Source organism: Phaenicophaeus curvirostris, chromosome 2, assembly GCF_032191515.1.
Source record: "Phaenicophaeus curvirostris isolate KB17595 chromosome 2, BPBGC_Pcur_1.0, whole genome shotgun sequence".
NCBI classification, from domain to species: domain Eukaryota; kingdom Metazoa; phylum Chordata; class Aves; order Cuculiformes; family Cuculidae; genus Phaenicophaeus; species Phaenicophaeus curvirostris.
The window spans coordinates 120,409,137-120,427,528 of NC_091393.1; the positions used below are offsets into that span (position 1 = coordinate 120,409,137).

General features: G+C 47.4%; 7 non-coding genes across 7 annotated transcripts; 5 read left to right on the forward strand and 2 right to left on the reverse strand.

The window, feature by feature from the left end:
• Positions 1-8,636: 8,636 nt before the first annotated feature.
• Positions 8,637-8,708, forward strand: TRNAW-CCA (transfer RNA tryptophan (anticodon CCA)). Its single transcript has one exon. It is a non-coding gene; the product is annotated as a tRNA-Trp (tRNA).
• An 821-nt stretch (positions 8,709-9,529) lies between these two features.
• TRNAR-ACG (transfer RNA arginine (anticodon ACG)) lies at positions 9,530-9,602 on the forward strand. The gene has a single exon. It is a non-coding gene; the product is annotated as a tRNA-Arg (tRNA).
• A 567-nt stretch (positions 9,603-10,169) lies between these two features.
• On the forward strand, positions 10,170-10,242 carry TRNAR-ACG (transfer RNA arginine (anticodon ACG)). Its single transcript has one exon. It is a non-coding gene; the product is annotated as a tRNA-Arg (tRNA).
• A 484-nt stretch (positions 10,243-10,726) lies between these two features.
• Positions 10,727-10,798, forward strand: TRNAW-CCA (transfer RNA tryptophan (anticodon CCA)). Its single transcript has one exon. It is a non-coding gene; the product is annotated as a tRNA-Trp (tRNA).
• A 931-nt stretch (positions 10,799-11,729) lies between these two features.
• On the reverse strand, positions 11,730-11,802 carry TRNAR-ACG (transfer RNA arginine (anticodon ACG)). The gene has a single exon. It is a non-coding gene; the product is annotated as a tRNA-Arg (tRNA).
• Positions 11,803-12,580: 778 nt separating this feature from the next.
• Positions 12,581-12,652, reverse strand: TRNAW-CCA (transfer RNA tryptophan (anticodon CCA)). Its single transcript has one exon. It is a non-coding gene; the product is annotated as a tRNA-Trp (tRNA).
• A 516-nt stretch (positions 12,653-13,168) lies between these two features.
• TRNAW-CCA (transfer RNA tryptophan (anticodon CCA)) lies at positions 13,169-13,240 on the forward strand. Its single transcript has one exon. It is a non-coding gene; the product is annotated as a tRNA-Trp (tRNA).
• The last annotated feature ends 5,152 nt before the right edge of the window (positions 13,241-18,392 follow it).

Below are 18,392 nucleotides of genomic sequence, written 5' to 3' on the forward strand. Positions count from 1 at the left end.
CCTGATTTGTGACACAAACTCAGGGAACACCTACATAAAATACTCCTTGAACAACCAGCTATAAACATGGCAGAAAACACCCTCAGAGTTGTTAAAAGAGTGCAAAGAATTTATTGCAGGATGAAAATTCCTAGGAGAAAATTAGTTAAATTAGTTTAAACATCTGATTGGAGACCTCACTTGAAGCGTGTTCACCTCCAGTTAATAAGAAGCCCTGTTAAACTCTTGGTTGGTTACCTAGACTGTCACATGTTGAGGTGACACTATGGAAATAAAGTTTTACCGTTAGGCAGAGGTCAGTATTGTTAGAGTGGAGGAAAAAAAATTTAATGTCATCACACCTATCTAAATACTGGCTGAGTAAGAGCAAGGTCGCTCATTGGTCAGTGAGGGATGAGTGTAATGACATTGCCAGTGGGTCTCTTCCTTTCTGTAGATGAGAAGAGTAGCCTGGGGTGACTAGGATGATGGTTAACACAGAGAATACACTTTCTGAAGTGTACGGTGGGGACGTGAACAAGCCATTTGCATTAATTCAGGCCAGAGAAAAGGATACTTCATCTGTTTAGAAACAGGTTGTTGGAAGTTTGCTGCTGCAAAGGGCTTTCTGCCCTGTGTGGGAAGGGTTTGAGGTCCCCCCATCCAAGGAAGGTGCCACAGCTTGTGCTCTGAGGGTAATTTTTAGGTGGCTGGGGATGAATGCCATTCTTCATTTTCTTTTGCAAAGATGTCCAGCTACTCAGCCTTCAACTGGAGAAATTAGAAAGCTAGTAGTCGTAACTGGGAGCTGCTGAGCTTATGGAGGTGATGCTCAGAAGCAGATACTTTTTTGTCTGCATTTTGAACGAAGCTTCTGAAATTAATAAATTCAAAGTTACCACAGAGGGAAGCACAGGCTGCATAAAATGGTTTTAAATGGTTTTGCTTGGTCAGACATGAAGCATTCCCATAGGCTGTACCTGTCCCTAAGTTGGTACAGTTTATCGGTAGAAATTCTCTTCTCCCTAGTAACATGTGATAGGACAAGAGGAAATGGCCTCAAGTTGCACCAGGGGTTGTTTAGATTGGGTATTAGGAAAAATTATTTACTCAAAGACTGATGAAGCATTGGAAGAGGCTGCCCAGGGAAAGAGTGGAGTCTCCATCCCTGGAGGTATTCCAAAAATGTGTAGATGTTGCACTTCAGAACATCGTTTAATGGGTATAGTGGTGTTGGGCTGATGGTTGGACTGGATGATCTTAGAGGTCTTTTCCAACTTTAATGATTTCATGATTCTATGATTCTAAATAGGGAGGCAGGAAAGAGCAGTTGCTTGGCACCCTGCTTTGGAGAATGGGAGTTGAATAGCATAGATGTAGCTTGACCATGCCAGTTGGGCAGTCCTTTTTTCAATCACTTTAATAGAAGTAAAAAAACATTGTCTTTCCTCTATTAGGAAGGAAAGGAAGGAAGAAAGGAATACAGAAAAGGGAGGGAGGTCAACTTTGAATTAGAAGGGGATGTATTTTTCAAGATGTTACAGCAAGATTTCTCTGGATTTCTGTGCATAGGTGTAATAGAGCGAACATTCTGCCTCTTTCCATACCTATACAATTGTTACACTTGTTTATTTATTAATTATTGAGTTTGTTATCTAAAGAGACATGTTACCTCTAGGAAATTACACACTTCACATGTTGAGAAAATCAGACATCATCTTTACAACACCAGGAAGCAAAACTTTTTTGTTTTCTTGTCCATGTGTTTCTGTAGTTTTCTGTAGTTCTGTCTGGCCTTTATTACACTTCTGTGCAGCATTTCCATTCTCTCTGAGGGCAAGGTCCTGCTTGCTCTTGCAGACACTTGATTTGTGGAGGTACACAATGGCCCCCCTCGTCTTGACAAGAATGGAAGTTTGATGTCGTGTCTGCATTGAAAAGGATTTAAGTGAAAACAGAAAACATTACACCAATATCTGAACCAACTTGTACATGGGCAGAGTCATGAAGTTCTGGTTACTGTGTCTCCAAAAGCAAAGACACCAAGAAGGATTATTGGGATCATCAGAGCACTTCTGTAAGTGGAGGGATTTGTGACCCACAAACTTGGAAAAGAAAAAACAACTGAAGGGCAGTATTGTAAAGGTGTGAAAAAGGGAAATGCAGAATGACTACATTTCATTTGCAGTACAGAAGTAAGTGGTACTGAATAAAATTATGAGGGAAAAGGTTTTTTAAAAACCCAAGGAATTCCTAATCTAAGGGGGAAAAATCCAGTATGGAGCTTTAAACACAAAGCTTCAAATTCATGAATACCAGGAGAATATATAAGGAATTGTGATAATATTGTCATAGTGTTCATCAATAGCTATCTTACACCCACAGTCCTTCAACAGGTGGTTATAGAAAGTTATATCAAGGAAGGAGGACTCCTTGTGGGCCACAATTTTTATTTTCTCCCCCCAGCATCTGTTCTGTTGGAGACAGGACACTAGGCTACACGGTATTTGGCTATCCCGACAGGACAATTCTGGTCATGTCCTTCATGCTGCTGGAAGAATAACGAGGTCCATTTCTGTAGATGGGAGAAGGTGGCTTAGGTGATTTGGAGACAGAGCTAAAGTGTGGTTTGCTGACTTCAGTAATCTCCTTTCCTGTTGTCGCCTGCCTGGACAGGATTTCTGCACATACCTACACAGCAGGTCTTCTGACGCCAAGCGCAAGTCCCAAACGCAGCAAATGGCTGTGGGCAGGATTTGGAACGGAAGCAGAAACCATGGTATCCAACACACCGTAAGGTGTCTTTGGGCAAACCAAGACCTACAGGGAGAATGGGATTCCCAGCTGTGCTGTAGGATCAGTCCATTTGTCATGGTCTTCCTCCTGCTGAAACCCCATGGACCCCAATTAGGAGCCTGATACAAATACCCTCAAAGCCCAAGGCAGCTTTTCCAAGAGTTTTGAGAAGCATCATGGGACCTCACAGAACTCCAAGGAAGGCCTATGTACAACTAGAGAAAAATGTAGCTGTTAGGAACACGTCCTAATCATGCATGTTGTGGTGGGTATGGACAGTCTTTGGATGCCTCAGAGTTGTGGGACTGCAGTGCTGCAGGCTGGCCATGCAAGGGACAGCACACTGTTCATATGCCCTGAGAGGTACCCGTGTCTTAGAAAAGGCAAAGCTTGGATCTGGCCCAGTTAACAGGGAGAAGATGTTTGCCCAGTTCCTTCCTTCTCTGAAAGCCTTTCTCCAAGATAAGGAATTCCATTAAGCATGAAGGAAAACTGAACTAAAAATGCAATCAGTAAACGAGTCAGTGCAGCAGAAGGGCCGAGGAACGGGAACCAGCATATTCAGAGAGTTAAAGTAAACTTCACTGATATAGTTCAACCTGAGCAAGGCCTCTGCCCTTCTCCTGCCATACACAAAGGAGGCAATTTATAACACTGGAGTAAGAAAAGGCAGATGATTTCCATGATGCCACTTTTCAATAGTGCCACAAAGTGGCATAAAGAGGTTTCCAAGGGTCATAAAGAGCCAACACCCAGTTGTGGCTTCTGCGGGGAGGTTCTGGTTTGACATCTGGTCACTGTAGGTTTATGTTTTACTTCTGCCTCTAAACTAAGAAATAGGCAACAGTTTTAATGAAAGGAGCTGGAGTATGGAGGAGTACAGTTTGCACCACTGCGGAAGCTAGTTGTACCTCCTACACAGGCCAACCCGAGTGCGGGTCTTGCCCCTTACCTGGAACAACCTGGAGGAGGAAGAGGAGAAGAGGCATGAAGCAGGAGAAGAGTTTCATGGTGGAAAGTCTCAGCTGCAGTGTGGAGACAGGACCACAATGCCAGAACCTTGAGCAGGAGAGGAGGGAGCGTGCTTGCATTTATAGGACTGTGGGTACAGACCAGTCTGTCCAGGGGAGCTTGGCAGAGGTGGCTGTGGAAGGCAATGAGAGTACAGCTTGACCGCTGCACACGGCTAAACCTGAACAATGGCAGAGGGGCACAAAAGCAAGCAGAGAGCCCTTCTCTGCAGGGCTGCTCTCAATCACGTCATCAAACTTTGGACTTGGGTCCAAAACTCTCTCTTGCTAATTTTCAACATTGCCATAGCCAACAGTCTCTTCTAGACCAAGTCTCTTGTCATGTCTCCTGCTGTCGCTGTTCCTTCTTCACTAAATAAATAAAGGACAGGGCACAGCTTGGCAAACAGGAGTGGGCTTCAGCCCCATAGCCACGTGAGCTAAATGTCTGAGCTCCTGTTTTCAACAGTTTGTAGGGGATTTCTCTAACCATAAGGTAATTATCCACTAATCTGTCCATACGGTGTTTGAATTGTGCTACCAACAGTCATACTGAGGGCACAGGTTCTCCTTCAGAGCAGAATAAACCAGTGTCACTTACTTGGGTCTGTTTCTACATGATATTTATTGATGTTGTTCTGACCCAATGGCCTGGGTCAACAATATAAAGCTTCCCCTTGGTCAATGTGCATTGTTCTCTGCCTTTCTGGCTTCTTTGTTAACTTTTCATTTCAAATTTGCAGGTGGCATTGAGTCTTCCAGGAAGCCATGTGACAGGAGAGCTCTTTATGTCAATTTTCAGGCACTTCAGGGATACGGATGAAACAACTTGACAAGAGAACTTCAGTTGGCCTGGGTTCCTACTGAAGCCAAGGTGTTAGAACTGAATGATCTTTGAAGTTCCTTCCAACCCAAACCATTCTATGATTCTATCGTCTGTCTATTCTATATCATACAGACATCAATATATTTGGCTTAAAAATCAAAATTAACACAGCAAAACTAAATGACAGAAATATCTCCTGCATCACTTCAAGACATTTTTACCTATTTATGTGATGTATCAACTATCTGACATGCAAACACATCCCTGGGTGGAGACACCTACTTTAATTGCCCAGATCCTTGAGCTTACTCTCACTCTCAGGCAGGACTCTTACCTGAACAAAATATCCCTGTAGCATCCAAGATATTTGAATGGGACAGGGACCTATGGGGTACTTAGATGCTTCTGGAAAGGTAAATACAGACCAGGTAGCATATCCCATAACGGAATACTAGTAACCTGGATTCAGGCACTGAATCTCTCTCATTATATCACACAGTTGGAAACTAAGCAAGTACCAGAGTGGGAGAGAAGAGAGATGCTACTATGAGGTGGTCAGCAGGGAGCAGGCAGCAGCTGAAGCTCCTGCGACCTCACCTAAGGCTCCACTTCTAGAAAACTGTGGGCTGATGGGGTTAGAATAATGAATGAATAGTCAAAAAAAAAATATGGGCTGCGGAGAAAGAAATGTATTTTCAGGAAGGGAACAAGCTGAATTTACAGCCTAGCCCAGAGATGGAAAATCTTACACTGAGCAAAATAGACCTCCAGCTTGACATTGCAGCTTGTGGAGCTCATGAGCTGGTTCCTGGCTCCCTCTAGCGTGGCACACGCTGTCCAAGGAAGGGACAGCAGGCTCTTGTGAGGTACCTTCTTGCTCAAATGGAAAAGCAGGTGCCTGCCTCTTTGCTCCATCTTCAGCGCAGATAATGCACACACTAAAGACATGAGCATTATTAATATGCTTGCAGAGCAGGGATGGCGTTTGGTGACAGACACTAAATTTTAGGCACTGGAGTGAGTTGCCCACATTCAGGATAAAAGTTTTTTTTTTTTTGTCTAACTTCATACAGTTTTATATAATTTATGTAATCATAGAATGGTTTGGGTTGGAAGGGAACTTAAAGCCCATCCAGTTCCACCGCTCTGCCATGAGCAGGGACATTTTCCACTGGATCAGGTTGCTCAAAGGTCCACCCAGCCTGGCCTTGAACACCTCCAGGGATGGGGCATCCATGACTTCTCTGGGCAGCCTGTGCCAGTACCTCACCACCCTCACAGGAAAAATTGTCTTCCTAATATCTAATAAAAATCTCCCTTCTTTCAGCTTAAAACCATTTCCCTTCATCCTGTCCCTGCACTCCCTGGTAATGAGCCCCTCCACAGCTTTCCTGTAGCCCCCTTTAAGTATGGGAAGGCTGCTCTTAGGTCTCAGTGGAGATTTCTCCAGGCTGAACAACTCTAACTCTCTCAGCCTGTCCTTGTATGGGAAGTGTTCCAGCCTTCTGTTCAACTTTGTGGCCCTCCTCTGGACTTGCTCAAACAGATCCATGTCTTTCCTATGTTGAGGACTCCAGAACTATAAATCTTTGTGACTATAATAATAATGGAAGCTCTACTGCTTTGGGTAGAAGTAGGTATCTTTCTTGTAGACACTTTCAGGTGTCTAAGGCAGCATCCCACCCCAGGACGCTGTCCCTTATCTCTTCATGCCTTGTTAATCAATGTTATCTTGTGCAGTCAGAAAGTAGTGACCACATGATGCCAGTTTTTCTCATTTAAAAGTAAAATTGATCTTCAAAAGCTTGAAGATTTAAGATTTGGGAAAGTCTTCTGCTGAGGTTTCTTTTTTTCACAGGAGAAGAATAATTTGATGTAGAAATGTACCCTACCACTAGCCCTACCAAGAATGCTGGGACTTGCTCCCAAGCAATCATACACAAATAGAAGTCTAAGAATGTTCAACACTGGTCTTTTCCTCCACATGAATATTGTGTATCTCATGCATTTATACACAGTGCAGTGAGATGATGGACAAGTAGCCCACTGGCTACACAATTCAAGCAAACTGCCTTAAGCAAAATCAGATAACTATATCCACTGCAGAAAATAAATGCATCTATTAAATTACCTCTAATTATGTTGTTTATTTAGATGCTGTAGTTTTTACTTGCCTTTATTAACCATTTTATCATTTTACATCCTCATTTGTCAATTATTTTCTGAAATGGATCATTCTTGATCACGACAATAAATACTGCTTTGCATCACAAACTTAGACAGTTATATTAAATAGTTTATTTTCTTTGCGAGGGAAGAGGCATTAGTAATGATGTCAGAGCTCTAACTGTAAGATTTTTAACATGAGCTCTAAGACAAGCAGGAACTGAGTGCAAAGATGTCACAATTTGTGACACAAGGCAGAAGATAGAGCAGTGAGGAACAATGTGAGATTTATGTGGACAAAAGCAAAGATGGGTTGGGTGAAAAAAAAAAAAGAAGATAGTACGAAAGAGAAAGGGAATGAAACAGATGGAGTTGCAGCCACACTGAGTCTATCCAGTCCTGCAAGAGATCCAGATGAAATGGAACATTTGTGAAAGAGGTGTTACAACAGCTGAGAAAAAATGGATTTCTGAGAACAAAAGGTCTTGTTCCTGGCATAATACATGGCAGAGAACGAGTTTAAACCAGAGCTAGTGCAAACCCCCGGGCTGGTTATCCTCTGCCTCCAGAAGGGGACCAATGTAGCCTGATCCCCATCACCTCTACCAGAGCAAGGCTTCAGGCAGGATTAGGTCAAGTGAGGCAGGAATCAACTCGCAGTCTCCTGGTGCACTGTCTATTGCATCACTGGCCCCAGCTCCTTGCTCATAATGTGTCCCCATGAGCCTGCCCCAGCCAGCCTAGGACCCAGAAGACTTCCTCCAGCATGCTGGGGAGGGCATGAAGTTGGAGATGAAGAAGGGAAGTTTCATATCTCTCTCTCTGACATCTTTGTCTATGACAACCTTGCACCAACCACCCATGAGGAAAGGACTGGGCAGCCAGAGCTGGCAGTGAACCTTGCCTGCACTGTTGGTGGACCTTTGTCTGCACTGGTGGGACATCTTTGATAGGAAAGGTTGGACTTGATGATCTGGTGCGTCTTTTCCAACCCGGTGATTCTATGATTCTATGATCTTGCCTTCCTTGCAGAAGGTCTAGCCGCAATGCTCAGCAAACAAAGGGGTTTGTCTGGGGTGGGACATCAGGAACTGCAGCATCAGTTTTTGACTGGGTTAAGCTCATGAGTAGTCTGCACTTAAAACTGTCCAGCACCATTTCTGGGTTCTTATCCAGAGCCCCTCAGGCTGTGATGCAGGAAGGGTCCTTGTTCTTTCACTGGGATCTGCCCTGGGCCATCACTCTTCCCAGCATCCCTGAGCCTCACTCCTGTGTCCATTGACCTGAGATCATAGAAACATAGAATCACCAGGTTGGAAGAGACCCACTGGATCATTGAGTCCAACCATTCCCATCAATCACTAAACCATGCCCCTCAGTGCCTTGTCCACCCGTGCCTTAAACACCTCCAGGGAAGGTGACTCAACCACCTCCCTGGGCAGCCTCTGCCAGTCCCCAATGACCCTTTCCATGAAAAATTTTTTCCTAATGTCGAGACTAAACCTCCCCTGGTGTAGCTTGAGGCCATTCCCTCTTGTCCTGTCCCCTGTCACTTGGAAGAAGAGGCCAGCTCCCTCCTCTCCACAACCTCCTTTCAGGTAGTTGTAGAGAGCAATGAGGTCTCCCCTCAGCCTCCTCTTCTCCAGGCTGAACACCCCCAGCTCTCTCAGCCGTTCCTCATAAGATCACCCCATCCCAGCCTGCACATTCCTCCTCCAGCCTGGATTCCATTCTGCAGCCAGCCCTTGGTCTCTCTTCCCCCCAACAGCTGCAGCTGAGGGGTTCCTGGGCCCCCTGAGGGGAGGACACCCCCCTGCCCAGGCCGGCGTCCATCCCAGGGAGCTGCGTCCTCCCACCCTGACCTCGTGGCGCAAGGGGAGCGCGTCTGACTCCAGATCAGAAGGTTGTGTGTTCAAATCACACCGGGGTCACGCCTGGGGCCTCACCCACCATATTGCTGCTGCTTTTCTGGGCCGCTGGTCTGAATGATGGACAGGGCTCTGCAGGCCCTCTATGGGGACACCCAAGGAACAGCTGCTCAGTCGCTCATGGGGGACCTGGATTTCTCCACTGCAGTATTTGTGTAGAAGTGTAACGTAGGGTAGTACAGCCAGTCTGGAGGATTTCCATGACAATTATTCAGTGTAGGATTACAGAAACAGAGACAAGTTTCTACTCAACACCATGGTTGGACTTGATGGTCCAATGGGTCTTTTCCAACCTGGTGATTCCATGATTCTATGAGAAGTTCTCTCAATAAATGTAAGAAGGAGGATCTGGTAAGACTCATCCAGGAGACCATATGGAAACTATGGGAAAAATACTCCTGAAAGCCAGGCCCAAATAAAGAAGGAGGTGGTGGTGAGTGGAAACACTGATCATGGAGTCACCAAAACCAGACCACGCTTGGCCAGTATGATAGTCTTCTTGGAAGAAATTACTTCCTCAGTGCTCAAGATGATGCCAAGGAACATCTGATAGCATGACTACGATTTGATTTCTGATGACGTCTCCCAGACCTATCACTAGAGCAGGACACACAGGCACGGCACCTGAGCTCAATCACAAGCCGACAGGCTTGGATTGGGGGCCCAAGGGGATTGTGGTCAGTGGTAAGAGGTACACTTGGCATTCTTCACCGCTTGAAGACGCACTGAACGTTCTTTAGTGTCTTTGTGACGGGCACAGGGGATGATCTTACTGAACAAAGAACATATGGAGCTTGGCAGGGCCATGGAGATGACCAGAAGATGGGCCAGTGGCGCAATGGATAACGCGCCTGACTACGGATCAGGAGATTGTAGGTTCGACTCCTGCCTGGCTCAACACTTTTAGCCTGCTGGCAGCTCCTCCTGCGCCCGCCACGCTCCCCTTCCTTCTCCTGCCCATCAGCCGTCCTCCCAGGCCCCCTGCGCTGCAGGACTGACGGGGTCTGACCACTCTCCTCTACTCGCTGGGGACATCCCTCAATTCCTACTGCTTACTCAACTTCCACACTGGGAATAATGCACCCAGATTTGGGAGTCACGCTCTGAGGACAGTCACCCACTGCAACAAGTCCCAGCGGAGGGCCACCAAAACCACCTGGTGTTGGAGCACTCGCTGCATGAGGAGAAGCCCTGGGAAGTGGGTTTATCTGGCCTGGGAAGAGCAGGTTTTATGAAGGACCTGACAGCAACCTTACAGTACCTCTGAGATGCTCGTCAAGACAGGCAAAACCAACCTAATGTCAAAGATTTCTGCGCTCTGAGCAGGGAATTAGGTCTCCTGCTTTCTAGGGATCTTGTAAAATCTTGTTTATTCTATACTTAACTAAATCCTCACACATCCCTCTCTGCTCCTCCTCAAAGCCCATCCCGTGATGGAAACCCCCCACGTCCCCAGGAGGTTGAGGGCCAGTGGCGCAATGGATAACGCGCCTGACTACGGATCAGGAGATTGTAGGTTCGACTCCTGCCTGGCTCGCCCTTTTCCTGCCCGCTAACTGCTGGTGACAGCGGACTCTTTCTCCATGTCGGCCGCCCTTTGACGGGAGGCTCTGACTGGCAAAACAATTCAGCATAAGGATGGTAAATGAATGAGTGAGGGTTCCAGAGAGGTTAAGGGCTCTATATCCTTGGAACTATTTGGAGTTTAGGCAGGCAAGGCACTGATCTGAATGTCTGCTTCTGAAAGTAGGGTCCTTGTCTCTCCTGCCCCTCTGGAGACCACGTGCTGAGGAGGCTGCTTTTTGTCGGAGGGGTCCTGCAAGGCTGCTCTGGGCAATGCTGATGTTTTGGCCTCCTTCCTCTCAAGTATGTAGATGAAAGCCCTCCTTGCAGGCTTAGGGAGGCATCTGTCAAAGACGTCCCCAGTCCTTTGACAGACGCCTGAATAATCTCTTTGCCCCAAGGCTGTCCCATGGCCATAAAGTCCAGGAGGACATTGGGGGAAAGCAGCTTCTAGCCTTGACCTCGTGGCGCAATGGTAGCGCGTCTGACTCCAGATCAGAAGGCTGTGTGTTCGAATCACACCGGGGTCAGGAGGCATGGGTCACTTAACTCTTTTTTTGCTTCCACTCTACACCCTGCAGTCCTGGAGAAAGGCACTAAATGAGCCGTGGCAGAGAGGTCATTCCTTGCGGCAGCAGTGTTGCGGGAGTATGTGGAAAGCTTCAGCCTTCCCTTCTCTCATGTCTACGAAGGAGACAGGATTAGCGGACACCTCGGCCGTGGCACCGTGGTCTGGATACTGCTTCTCCTGCTCCTGATCCCCTGCCATAACGGGAAGTGCATCTGTGAAACAATTGAGTAATTCTACAGAAAGCTCAGCCTGAAGTCTCCTAATCCATAGCAGGGCCCATTATCCATTACAGCACTGGTGCTTGCGAGCCTGGCACCCCATGGCAACAGGTTTTGTTGTTGCAGTTTGCAGGTTTTGCCTCCCATCTTATTACTGTGCACTTTGAGACAAATCTACATTCATGCTGGAAGATTTTCAAGTCAGGAATCCCTTGAGCAAAATGGACACATGAAGGACACAGAAGTAGTTGCAAACGGCCATCATAGATTTATAAAAGTTCTACCTGAACTGCCCAGCTGCCTGGGAAAGAGGCTTTTGTTTATCTTGACTGTGGTGAAATCTCAAACAGGCTCTCCCAGGGTATTGCTGAAGCCCAGGGCTTCTCCTCATGCAGCGAGTGCTCCAACACCAGGTGGTTTTGGTGGCCCTCCGCTGAGACTTGTTGCAGTGGGTGACTGTCCTCAGAGCGTGGGCCCCAAACCTGGGTGCATTATTCTCAGTGTGGAAGTTGAGTAAGCAGTAGGAATTGAGGGATGTCCCCAGCAAGTAGAGGAGAGTGGTCAGTCCCCATCAGTCCTGCAGCGCAGGAGGCCTGGGAGGACGGCTGATGGGCAGGAGAAGGAAGGGGAGCGTGGCGGGCGCAGGAGCAGCTGCCAGCAGGCTAAAAGTGTTGAGCCAGGCAGGAGTCGAACCTACAATCTCCTGATCCGTAGTCAGGCGCGTTATCCATTGCGCCACTGGCCCATCTTCTGGTCATCTCCATGGCCCTGCCAAGCTCCATATGTTCTTTGTTCAGTAAGATCATCCCCTGTGCCCGTCCCAAAGACACTGAAGAACGTTCACTGCATCTTCAAGTGGTGAAGAATGCCAAGTGTACCTCTTACCACTGACCACAACCCCCTTGGGCCCCCAATCCAAGCCTGTCGGCTTGTGATTGAGCTCAGGTGCTGTGCCTGTGTGTCCTGCTCTAGTGATAGGTCTGAGAGACGTCATCAGAAATCACCTTGTAGTCATGCTATCAGATGTTCCTTGGCATCATCTTGAGCACTGAGGAAGTAATTTCTTCCAAGAAGACTATCATACTGGCCAAGCGTGGTCTGTTTTTGGTGACTCCATGATCAGTGTTTCCACTCATCACCACCTCCTTCTTTATTTGGGCCTGGCTTTCAGGAGTATTTTTCCCATAGTTTCCATATGGTCTCCTAGGTGAGTGTGACTGGAATGGAGCTCCCCTGGCTTTGCTTCTTAAGAGCCTTGCAAAACTTGTCATGTTGATTTCCTTCCGCTTCATCCTAAAGGAAAGTGCCGCAGGTGACACCTTGGCTGATCATGACCTTGCGAGTGGACGCAGGCCACGTGGCTGAATCCATACCTCCTGGAATCATGTTTCCCCTCCAGCCCTTCCCTGAGGTGCCCCCTTACACCTGATGTGACCACCAGTTGCAGAGCTGTGTCCCTCGCGCAGACCAGCTGCCCAGAAAAGCTGGGGCAATATAGAGAGCGGCTGGGGGTGCCCCACGGGTGACCCCGGTGTGATTTGAACACACAACCTTCTGATCTGGAGTCAGACGCGCTACCATTGCGCCACGAGGCCAGCATGGAATGACTGATTTTCCTGGCGTCAGTCCCGGCTTGGGTGGTGGGGATGTTCTCTCTCTTTAGGGGGTGTGTGGGGCACCCCAAGAGAACGGCTATGGGAAGTGGGGGGGACAGGGCCACCCCTTGAGGAGAAGGAAGCCAAGTCCTGCCCATAGAATGGCGACCAGGATGGAGGGATAAAGCCCAAGGAGGGGTGAGGCAGGGGTGCAGAGTGAACTGCGTGGATCCAGGACATGTGGGAGCAGCTATACTCAAAGCACACTCTGTCCTCCTGCGGGGAGAAAGGTGACCCCGGCTAAGTCGTGCAAAGGACATGAGGGTCCCTCCTACCACAGGGCTTGAGGTGGGTGCTGTGTATCTGCTAGGTAACTGGGGTTCCTCTCCCCATGTAGGTGTTGGACACCTATCTCTCCTGACCCTCTGGGAAATGCCTGAAAAATCTCTTTGCTCCCAGGATGTCCCATGGCCATAAAGTCCAGGAGGACACTGGGGGAGAGCACTCTCCAGCCTTGACCTCGTGGCGCAATGGTAGCGCGTCTGACTCCAGATCAGAAGGCTGTGTGTTCGAATCACACCGGGGTCAGGAGACACCGCAGCCCCTGGCAACAGGGACGTGGGCATCTGTCACTTATCTCTTTTTTCGCTCCCACTCTACACCCTGCAGTCCTGGAGAAAGGCGCTAAATGAGCCGTGGCAGAGAGGTCTTTCCGTGCGGCGGCAGCAGTGTTGGGGAGTACGTGGAGAGGTTGGACTCGATGATCCAGTGGGTCTCTTCCAACCTGGTTATTCTATGATTCTATGAGAGCTTCAGCCTTCCCTTCTCTCATGTCTACAAAGGAGACAGGATTAGTGGACACCTCAGCCGTGGCACTGTGGTCTGGGCACTGCTTCTCCCCACTGCAAGGGCTTGTGCATCTGAGACACCATGAGGAATTCTACAAAAAGCTCAGCCTGAAGTCTCCTAATCCGTAGCAGAGCCCGTTACCCATCACAGCACTGGTCCTTGCGAGCCTGGCACCCCGTGGCAACAGGTTTTGTTGTTGCAGTTTGTAGGTTTTGCCTCTCATCTTATCACTGTGCACTTTGAGAAAAGTCTATATCCACCTACTCTCTACCCTGTTGTTAGGTGGTTGAATGTAGGCATAAGAGCCCTTTCTGTATTCTTCCTCAGGTTGAATAAATTCATTTTTTTTCCAGCTCTCCTCACATCTCAAGTATCCAAGTCCACTACCACCTTGGTGACTTCCAGTGGACTTGCTCCCCTATGCCAGGATCTTTCTGTTGATTCCGTTGAAACACTTGGCTATGCAGAATTGAAACCCAGCTATCAGGACTAGCTAAGTGTATCTTTAACCCCCTACTTACTACCTTTCTAGTCCCCCATGCATTTCTTAGTGAGATGGACATAAGGGATGGAGAGCTGGAGGAAAAATGTGATTTGTTGAAGCTACGGGAACGACTTTATATGAGTTCATATAAAAGAAGTTGAAATCTTTTAAGGTATCTTTAAAGGTGAATTCTAAAAGATGCAAAAGGGGCACAATGAAAAGAGATAATGGAGTGATAAGAAAGGCAAGGAAAGAGTAGAGAAGAAAAGAAAGGTAATCTCTGCAGCTGTACCCATACCAGGGGGGCACCCTCCCATAGCAGGTCCAGGCTGCTGTTCCAGAGTCAAGCATTTAGCAGGAAGAAATGTCCCACAATTCTGCACACAGAGGAGGACATTGACCCCAAAATCCATGAGAACAACGCAAGTGTGGGGCTCACCTAACAAGGCAGCCTTGAGCTCACACCTCCAACCAACTCTGGCATGTTCCTGACGTTTTGGACAACAGCTGAATGGTGATCTTGGAACACAGTAACGGATTAACATCTTCAGAAGCTCATATAGCCACCCAAATGCTACCTGGATGGGAAGGAAGATCAGCTAAGAGTATCTGTTAGATGGAATGTCTCAGAAAGGTAATTTCCGTTGATTCATGGGTAGTGGAATTGCACGTGGGCTTTGACAATGCTGCTGGCCTGAAAGTGCAAGGAGCTTAATGTACCTGGACACGGGCTGTCCTGTTTGAGTGTCAAGCCCTGGAAAACCCTTTTTTATCCCCACAGCTCGACAGGCACCATACACAAGTGTCTTGGGGGGATGGAGACAGAGGGGAAAACAGACAGACTCTGGGTTTGGTCCTTCCCACAGCTGGGCATCACAGCTCTAGAGAACCCTGGGGATGCCCTAAGTGTGACATTCCTGAAAATCACAGACACAGACAGACGGAAAAAGAATCTGATGAACCAAGGAGGGCAAGGTGCTCAGGGTGCCTTCACTGTTCCTATCCCTGTGTCAGAGTACTAAGAATAGGACCTTCCATGATTCCCATGCCCACTTCTCTGATGAAAATAAACTTAAAGGCCCCTATCCCATGTCCCAAAACTCCTGGTGTCACCGATAGATTGAGTGAGCAGAGGATTTCATCTGTCCTCTAGATGTCGCTACCTAACTGCTGTTTAATATCCTCTTCCAAAATCAAATAAGCAAGAGGAGCACCCAAAGGCAAGGGTGGTATCTCCTGACTGTGGACCAAGTGCATATAGCTGTGCCATGGGGGAAACATCACACCTGGAATTTGTACAAGCCAAATCCTATTCACGACTTTTGGAAGTATTTTGTTCTTTTTAAAGCAGGTCCCTCCACATACAGGGAAGAGCTGGCTGGTGATGAGGTTTAATTAAAAGGACAATTTACCAGGCAGTAGATCTTGATATCTCCCCTGCAAGGGAAGGCCTAGTGATGGCTGTGGTTTGAGGCAGTCTTGAAACATCCTGGTGACCTGTCCTGCTGTCTTCTGAAGTCAGTGAGGTTTGCGCTTGATTTCCAAGGGGGCAAGATCCAAGCCAAAGTGTTTGCTTTCCAGGTAAAAGAACACCAAAAATCAACTCTGATCTCTTCTCTCCTTCCTTGTTCTTTCTCTCTTTAGGAATGGATGTACATGTACAACCACCAAGTCTGCCAGCAGCAGCTCTGCTTGTCCATGCACACCCTCTTTCCTGGTTTCTATCTCCTGCTCTCGCCTTGCAGAGAAGGTGACAACAAGCTAGTGAGCCCTTTCCTCGATCCACATTTTCTCTGCAGTTCCCTTTCTCTTGGCACAGTACCACTGTGTGTCAAACCACCTATGTGCTCTGACTTCAAGTGCAGCCTGTCTGGGATACTTGTTCTGGGCTGTACAGCCCTTTGCCTCTGAACTGGCTGTGTTGATAAGGATGTTTGTTAATGCAGATGCTCATCTGGATACTTATCTGTGGAAGGCAAACCCAAACTGGCAATTTAGTTCACACGGGCTGCCAGTCAGCCAGTAGATGCTAACGGTTCCCTGCAGTTAATCATTGAGCTGGCATTTGAACCAGTGCCCTGGGGAGAAGCTGTTAGTAATATATTATCTTCCTGAAGCCAGAGAGATGCTGAGCTTAAATGAGAGAAACACTCAGGCATGTGCTTTGCTGGGTGCGGGATAGAGGAACCTGTGTGTCCCAGCACCAGGCCACAAAGGCTTCATGGTGACTGTCCTCTTGATGTTGGACCAATACAGCAAAAGCATGACGAGGGGAAAGCTTGTTCACCCATTTCTCCTCTTGTATCTCTCTCTCTCCTCAGTGATGGGATAGGGTTGGGTCACACATTGAACATAGATTCATGCTTTTGTTTGAACACTGTTATGGCTGGGGACGTGAACAAGAGCAACAAAGAGCTTGTCATCAACCCTTGTGCGAGCACAGTCATGGTCAGCACTGGGACATGGTGAAGTCTTGACCAGCTGGAAGGCTCACACAGTGGGGGTGAGCATGGAGACATTTCTATGTGCAGCCAGGATAAACCCCATGGAGCTGAAATACAAACCCACTGGGAGCCCTTGTGTATTATGGTTCAGGAGAAGAATCATTCAAATAAAAAGTAAGGACATCTTGCTCCAGGTTGAACAACAGATGTTGTCTGCAAGGCATGCAGCTGGTATTGGCCTGTTGGTGGTCATGTATTCAGAGAGAAGGGATGAAAAAGCTGAAACCTAAAATGTTTTAGGGGGATACCAGGGCTCCTATGATGGGCCCTACACAAGTTCATTGTGCACAGCACTTATTATTTTCTCTGGAAATACAGGTAGAAGAGCCTTAGAGGCCAAAAGGAAACTTGAACCTAGCAAAATAAGCATCTCAATAGCTTTTGTGGAGTCAAGCCAGTGCTCAAGGAGGGATGTGCTAAGACTGAGGAACATCGTCTGGGATCAAGTGGAAAACACTGGATTATCTTTGCACTTTCACAGCTGTGGATGAGTTTATCTTTCACAGGGGCTGGGTGGAGCCTTGTTGCACGTTTGAATTCCTGTCTGATCCACATCTGTGTCGTGTGTACAGAGGCAGGGCAGTAATTTACAGCTGCAGCCAGAACCTAACCAGCAAGTAATGGGGCAGCCCTGCTCAGTGCCAGCTGCACTCAGGGGCTGTCAAATCTCCAAAACCCAAGCAAACAGAGGAATCAGTGGGAGGCATTAAAGGATATGAATTGCTGTGAAGCTGGGAGGAAAGGCAGTAACATGATTAGTTCTCTCTGGAGGCCACAAGTGAGACTTGGTCACTGAAAACTCCCCTATAATCCCACTGAGTCTCTCACTGCTTCACATCTGGAATAAGTCAAATTTTCACTTCACTTCCATAAAAGTAATATTTTTGGTAATTGAAGTTAATTGTGTCATATTTGTGTTTCCCACTTCCTGACTACAGAAGAGGGGATCCCCATGAAGTGCTGCTGCTGAAGGAACAGAGGCAGCACTTGGAACTAGAGACTACTCTGAAAAGGAGTTGTTCCCTGGTTTTTCTTCCCAAATATCCTGTAGCCCAAGATGTGAAGTACTGAGGAAAGCTTTGGGATCCCCCCAGTGACACCTGTAAGCAGGGAGCCTTAGGTCAGAGTAGCTCTCTCCCGAAGTCTTTCAGCACAGGCAGACTTGGCAGATATAATTTCTCCAGGTTTTGGAGATCAACAATTAACCAGTGGTCACGTGAGCTGTTATCGCCATGTGGGAGTGAGGTGAGTGCCAAAGAAGAAAAGGGCAGGAGGCCTCAGAATGGGTCTTAGACACTGGAGAAGACTGGAGGGTTCTTTCTAGCCTGTCCTTCAGAGCGGATCTCAGCACAGAAGAAGGGAGCAGGCAGTGAATCACCCAGAGCTGCACACACAGTACTTCTGTGCAGGAACAACTTGCAAAGAGAACTTCTGCAGGACCATCAATATGACTTGAAAAAAATACAGTTTGTGCCTCTAAAGATGCTAGGGTTTAAAGAAAATCCTGCTCTTTGTTCCCTGCACTGCAACCTCTAACTTAGATACCACAAGCTTTGAGCCTTCAAGTGCTCTCAGCATCACTTCTTGAGAAAATTGCTGGCTTTCAGGATTTTACCGTCTCAGCTTCTCCTCCCTCAGTGCTGGGAGGAAGATATCTGTTTAAATCTCTCTGGCTTTAGAGGCAGAGCCAGTATAACTCTTTATTTACAAAAGGTCACAGGGTAAGTGCTTTTCATGCGCTGCAGTGATTTCTAACTGAATCAAGCTCTCTTAGTGCAGGCCCCTAGAGCTGCTGTTATGAGAGGGCTGAAGAAAGTTGTCATTTCGTGGTGGTGTTGTTTCCATGCCACTACTTTGGACAGGAAACAAAGGGAAGTATTAAAATGGAATGGACCTGTTCCAC